Source organism: Mus pahari, chromosome 5 (assembly GCF_900095145.1).
Source record: "Mus pahari chromosome 5, PAHARI_EIJ_v1.1, whole genome shotgun sequence".
In the NCBI taxonomy this organism is placed as follows: Eukaryota; Metazoa; Chordata; class Mammalia; order Rodentia; family Muridae; genus Mus; species Mus pahari.
In genome coordinates this window covers 139,236,639-139,243,777 of record NC_034594.1, presented here as the reverse complement: position 1 = coordinate 139,243,777, position 7,139 = coordinate 139,236,639, and positions in this window count along the sequence as shown.

The following is a 7,139-nucleotide window of genomic DNA, read 5'->3' as shown; positions in this document are numbered from 1 at the left end:
AGCAAGAAGTGAGTGGAATCCTGGTTATGAGGGAGTGATGAATGAATGTTTGATTCCCTCAGAAGCACTGTGGGAAGGAGGGGGTGCTAATTGATGACGGATGAAGATGATGGAGATGATTGAATGCCACTTAGAGGATATGACAAGAATATCCTTTGTTGTCACTGTGACATACTCAACAGAAACAAGTTAGGAAAGATTCATTTTGGCTCATGGTTCCAGGAAGTTCAATCCATGGTTGCTTGGTACCAGGAGGAGGGAATGCGTCATATATAAGTGCTTCTTACAGGAAGCAGAGATGGAGAAGGGCCACTCAGACCCAATATGACCTTCAAGAGCACACCCCTAGAAACCTTCGTGCTCTAGCTAGCCTCCACCCCTCAAACATTCAAAACAAACGTCAGTAGGAGACGTTTTATACTGACATCACAACAGTCAAATACACACAGTAATTAAATACTGTATGAGTACACCGTGACAATTGCTACAATTATCTAAATGTAGCATACTCATTTTATTAAGGGATATGAAGAGGTTAAGGAAGATTGAAAAATGTACCCAATGATGGTTGGTTAAGAGGAGGATCCACTATTGGAATTCAGGTTATCCAAATGAAACATTTTGTTGTTGTTGTTTTCATTTAAACGATCTGTGTTTATCCTGTAGGTTTTACCCTGGATTTGCTGCCCCCAGCTGTTCTATTAATGAATGAAAACTGTCTGCAATTAGGATGAAGTGAGTTATTAATCAGCCGTGTTCAATTATACTCCCCCAAATTGGCTCTACAGAAACTAATAATTGATTCCACGTAAGGTCTCTGTGGGACAAAGAAGAAGCAGGCCCTGCCATCAAGGAATAAGACAACTGAACAGGAAAGAAATGCTGTAAGTGGAGAGAGAGAGAGAGACAGACAGACAGACAGACAGACAGACAGACAGACAGACAGGAGACATCTGCCAGGCAGAAGAGTTTGAACTGACTCCTGAAGGATGGATGGAGGTTGGTGAGTGATGGTCAGTGTATGGTCAGTGTATAAGCAGGGTAGCAAGAGAACCGGAACACAGCCATGCGCTGTGTCGCCGTGTGCTGCTGCTGTGTGAGCAGCCTAACTGGCCTTTTCTAATCTGTTTTTTTCTTTTCCACCATATGGTGGTTGAAGCACCTTTCTAAAAGGCTCCTCATGAGATCAAAAAGCCAATGAATTTGTAGTTCTGGACATAGTTTCTAGCTCATAGAGAATGCCATGTGTTACCTGTGGATAGTCATGGGGGGAAAGGAAGTCAGAATGTCGGGATCAAGACTTTGAATGTCATGCTAAAGAGTTTTTAACCTTTACTCTGGAGGCCACAGAGATCTGCGGAAGGCTTTTAAACATCAAAGTGACACACATAGAAATTTCAAAGATAATTCTGTTTAAGCAGGAAAACCGAAAAGCAGGTGGCCAGTTTAAAGGCGGTCACATTTCCTCGTGTAGAAAACTTGCCCAAGATTTTACAAATGGATTTTTGCTCTATATTTTCATCAATTCATTTTATATAAATTGAATGAGTCAAAGAGTGATTTATTGTGGTGCCTAAGGAAGTGGCCAGATGTGTCCACTGAGAAAACTGTGTTCAGTTTTCATGAACACCTCCACGGTAGGATTCATGTGATAGAGAAACAGCACAGTCAACTTAATTAACTCATCAAATAAGACAAATACATGTGCAGTAATTTTTTTGTGTGAATAATATCTTTCAAATTTCTGGCAAAGGTTTCTTAGCCAACTAATTTTGCTTTGGAACATGCAGCTTGTCTGAAGAGAACAACTCCTCATTTCTACAATTGTATTAAGATGCTGGGAATCTAATTTGTCAGGTGAACTTACAAATCACTGACTAAAACCATTCTGGCTCCTTTATGGCTTTTATGAATTGATGGTGTCTCATGGAGCCATGACTTCTCAGCAATTTGCTTTCTTAAGTTCATGTTGAAAATTTAATGCTTAATATCTTTTTTCCTGTTAAACACTTTTCTCCTCACTTATCACTGTGGCGTGAAGGTGTTTAGTTTGTCCCTGCCAAAGGTAATCGAGAGACAACTGCACAGATTTGTCTATTGGGAGATGGAGGAGCTTTTTCAAGGTGGAGTCTCCTGGGAGGTCAGCATGTCATGAGTGAGGGCAGGCCCTTGAGGGAACCGTTGGACTTTAGACCCATTTTATTCTCTCGCTGGTTTCCAGGCCAGGAGGTGAGTTGTTTTGATTCACCACGTACTAGCTGCATTGCCATCTGGTGCTCTACCCCAAAGCCTGGAAATTGTGTGTCATTCTGATCATGAATTAGCTCCTCCAAATGTGAGCATGATGATAGCTTTTTTTCTTCTGAGTCTCTTATCTCATCCAGATAGAAAGACTAATGCAGAGGTCACTAGGTCATTATAGCAGCAACTCAAGGGAGCCTGTGGTCGCTCACGCGGCAACCCTTGGGTGGTCCTCATGCAACTCCTTGGGTTCTAACAGGAAGGTTGTTATAAAATAACCACTTTGGGCCCAGTTCATTTTTCTATTTATTGATGCTCTAGGTCCAATAAGTAATCACTTGCTTGTTCATGTCAACTGCTGCCAACTGCCATGATGATAGAGCTGGGAACTTGCCCTCTATCAGAATCATAGTCTTAACCCCTAACAAGGAGCTAAATAAACCTTTGCTTGTGAGAGATCACAGGCATTTCATTATAATAACTCAAAACTAACATATTTGCTCTGCTGTAATTGCAGTAAGTTAATAGCCTCCACTTTATCACCCCATGTCTGTATATCTGATCATAAAACAGCTGACAGGTCAATATGGGGCTTTTGGTATATATTTTGTCTGTTCCTTTCTGTAATATTTTTGCAGCTAGTGTATAAAAATTCAGCTCAGATAAAACTTCTTTAAATCTCGATGAAGGTCTCTAGCAGCTGTTCTACATGTGGTGGCTTGCACAAACCGAAGCAGGGCAACTTCTGCTCTAGCCACTTTCTGAGGCCGTCTTTCTCAGGGATTAAGGATGCTGAGTAGAAGGCTATAGGCTATGGCGTCTTTCAGAAGCACCGTCCTCATTTAAAAGTTTTGTTTTTTCATCATGAGGCATGGCTCAAATTTATAAGTTGGTTCTAGTACACATCTGTGTTGTGCTAGTGAGTATTACCAACAGTGCAAGGGGGAAAGGAGAGAGAGAGAGAGAGAGAGAGAGAGAGAGAGAGAGAGAGAGAGAGAGAGAAAGATTGTTGTGCTTACTGAGTAATTATTAGTGTTAGCACTTAAATAAATGTTAACAGTCCTTAGTCATCAGGGAAATACAGATCAAAACAACCCTGAGATTCCACCTCACACCAGGTAGAATGGCTAAGATCAATAACTCAGGTGACAGCAAATGCTGGCAAGGATGTGGAGAAAAAGGAACACTCCTCTATTGCTAGTGGAATTGCACACTGGTACAACCATTCTGGAAATCAGTCTGGGGATTCCTCAGAAAATTGGAAATATTACCTGAAGACCCAGCTATACCACTCCTGGGCATATACCCAAAAGATGCCTCACTATGCCACAAGGATACATGCTCCACTATGTCTATAGTGGCCTTATTCGTAATAACCAGAAGCTGGAAATAGCCCAGCTGTCCTTCAACTGAGGAATGGATACAAAAATTGTGGTTCATTTACACAATGGAATACTATTCAGCTATTAAAAAACAAGTACTACATGAAATTTTCAGGCAAACGAATGGAACTAGAAAATATCCTGAGTAAGGTAACTCAGACACAGAAGGACATGGATGGTATGTATGTACTCACTGACAAGTGGATATTAGCACAAAAGTACAGAATACCCAGGATACAACCCACAGACCATAAGAAGTTTAACAAGAAGGAAGGCCCAATTGAAGATGCTTCAGTCCCACTTAGAAGGGGCAACAAAATAATCATTGAAGGCAGAAGAAGAGAGGGATCTGGAGGGGGGAGAGGGGAGGGAGGAGGGGGAAAGGGGACCAGAATCAGGTAGGGGGGTAATAGAAGAGAGGCCCAGAGAGCCAGGAGAATGAATGCAAAGATGCAGATGAGGGGTGGGGGGGCAGGGGGAAACCTCTAGAATGTCCCAGAGACCTGGGGTATGAGAAGCTCCTAGGACTCAATGGGGACGACCATAGCCAATATGTGCAACAGTATGGAGATGAAAACTGAAGAGACCACCTCCAGTAGGTAGACAGGCTCCCAGGGGAGGAATGGGGTCACCAACCTACCTTCAAAATTTTTGACCCAGAATTGTTCCTGTCTAAAAGAAATGCAGGGACAAAAATGGAGCAGAGACTGAAGGAAAGGCTATCCAGCGACCAGCCCAACTTGGGACACATCCCATGGGCGGGCACCAGACCCTGACACTGTGACTGATGCCATGTTATGCTTGCAGGAAGGTGCCTAGCATGGCTGTCCTCTGAGAGGCTCTGCCAGAACCTGACTGGGACAGATGTAGATACTTACAGCCAATCATTAGATCAGGGATCCCTGTGGAAGAGTTGGCAGAAGGATGGAAGGACATGAAGTGTCAACTAAAATGGACCCCTGAGTGCTCACAGAGACTAAGCTCCCAACCAAAGAGCATACACGGATTGGTCCGTGGCCTCTGGCACATATGTAGCAGAGGACTGCTTTATCTGGCCTCAGTGGGAAAGGGTGTGCCTAATCCTGTAGAGACTTGATGCCCCAGGGAAGGGGAATGCCATGGGGGAGGGGGGAGAGATGTGGGTGGGTGGGGTAGATGGGTGGGTGGTTGGGGTGGGAGAGCACCCTTTCAGAGGCAAAGGGGAGGGGGTGAAGAACTCTGGGAGGGGGAGCCAGGAAGGAGGGCAACATTTGGAATGTAAATAAATCAAATAATAATAAAAAAATAGAGAACAGTAAAAAATGGGGGTGGGGTTGGAGGAAAATGACCACCATTCTAGGTCATTGGCTAATTTCTAAAACACTATTGGAGAGTTATCTGGATTGAATGATCACCCACCCTCATTTTCCTGGGTTGCCAGTGCTGCTTTAGGTCTCTATCCTAGATGAGTGATGCAGGGCAGATGGGGTAGAAAAATGGAGGAGTGACAGTGATCAGAGCTGCAGACATCAGGAACATCCCATGCCGCTCATAAGAATGCTGGAAGGCAGGTTCCAGAGTCAGGAAGCTTGGGGACTGTGCTCAGCCACATCAGTGCTCTTAATGATGACATCGTTAAGAAGCTAGGACCCAGGGTCCCAGGGCCTAGTTCCATTCATCTGTCCTCCTTGTTGATAGGAACCACTAGAACAGTTCTGGGAGGCAGCACGTGCGATTCAGGTCAGAGGACGCAGGTAGAGGTCACTTGCTTACAAGACCTTTCCGTAGAATCCCATTGATAATTTCCTCCCAAGGAAGTCTGGGAGCTGAATCAGCTTGCAGATTCCTCTTAGAACACGGGCTTTGCCCACTGCGTTGCTTGTGAGAGGCCCGTTGGCAAGGCTTCTTTCTGTTTCTAAGGAGAAGTCCGAAGGAAGGCTCAGAATCTTCTGATCTGTGACTATCAGCACGTCCAAGGAAGTGGCTTTCTTCAGTGCCATCACCAGACCTAATAGCTTTCTAAATTCCACACGTGACTTGGTGGTCCCTGCGGTATCTGAGAAAGCGCACAGAGCACCCTCATCACCTGAACTCCAGAGGAGCTTAGGATTTGTTATTGTTGTTGTTATTATTAAACGAACCCTTGAGAGTCTGATGAGGGAAATTGTTACCTTTCCTCCAGAAACACAAATACAACATTTTAAATCTCATTTCAAGACATATACACTCTGGTCTAGTCACTGATAAAAGGTCATTAAATAATAGGCAATACTGAGTTTATTTGCAAAATCTTGCTGCGTGCGTATTGGATTTGTGTGACTATATATACATCAAGCATGTGACTGTCTCCCTGGTGTTCCTACTGTCTCCAACCAGTGGGAAAGAAGCGACAATAAAACCCATGTCCTTCTCAAAGAAGTTTATTCAGGAACTAAAAAGATGCCCCGACCTCTCTCGGCCATCCCCTTTTATACCCTCTAGTCCACTCCCCATCACCCTATTCCACGTAGGCACAGTTCATTGGTACAGGACTACATCCGTCACATCATCTGATCTTTCGTCGTGGTGCATCTGTGCGGTGCAGTTTAACGGGCGTGGCTATCTTGAGGGATATGAGGAAGTCAGTTGTTAGCCGTTAGACTTGGCGGCAGTCCCCGGGCGCCATCTTGGGGCCGCAGCCAAACCCGCTCCTCACACCCTGGGATTTGTGTTTTATAAAATCAAAATATTATTAAAATATTTTTTTGTAGAGGACTCTCTGTTTAATGAACTACAGGACTCTGGAGCCCATTGTGGCTGTTAGAGAGCATGACCATTGTCATCTATACTGTGCTGATCTCTCTCTCTCTCTCTCTCTCTCTCTCTCTCTCTCTCTCTCTCTCTCTCTCTCTTCCTGATGTCTATGTAATCTGTGATTGATATCCTCCCCTGGCAGATTGTTGACCACCCACAGGAAAACAAGTAAGAGCTTAGAAAATTCCTGATAGTTTTTTGCTAGCTTGGATAGTGTGGTTAGAAATATCTCTGGAACCAAAGAGTATTTAGGCTTTTGAATGATAAAGAAGGCCGCCATGAGTACAGTCTCCAAATATTGTTTTTTTTTTCCTAAATGATGCACTCACCCAGAGGTCTAAGAACAACTAGCTAATACACGCAGTGCCCACTTAGTATAGGTACAGATGCAAGCAGACCCCAACAGTTGGAAATGCACTAAACACTTGTACAATAATCAATGGTCAGCTTTGTGGGTGTGTGAGTGTGCCATCTGCTGGCCACATTTGGGAAAAGCACAGAGATTTTTTTTTTTTACGCTGCCGTTCTTCGTTCTTTCTTTACCCCAAAGTATTTGTCATTCATCCTCTATGTGCCATATACAACAGTGTGATACTGCTGTCTGGTGCATTTTTGTGTGTTTAAGATGTTGCACCAAAATATAATATATAAAGAGCAAAAATACCAGATGATTACAAAACATAATTATTTTATATTTTTCTTTCTTTTTTTTTTGATTTTTTTTTTGAGACAGGGTATCTCTGT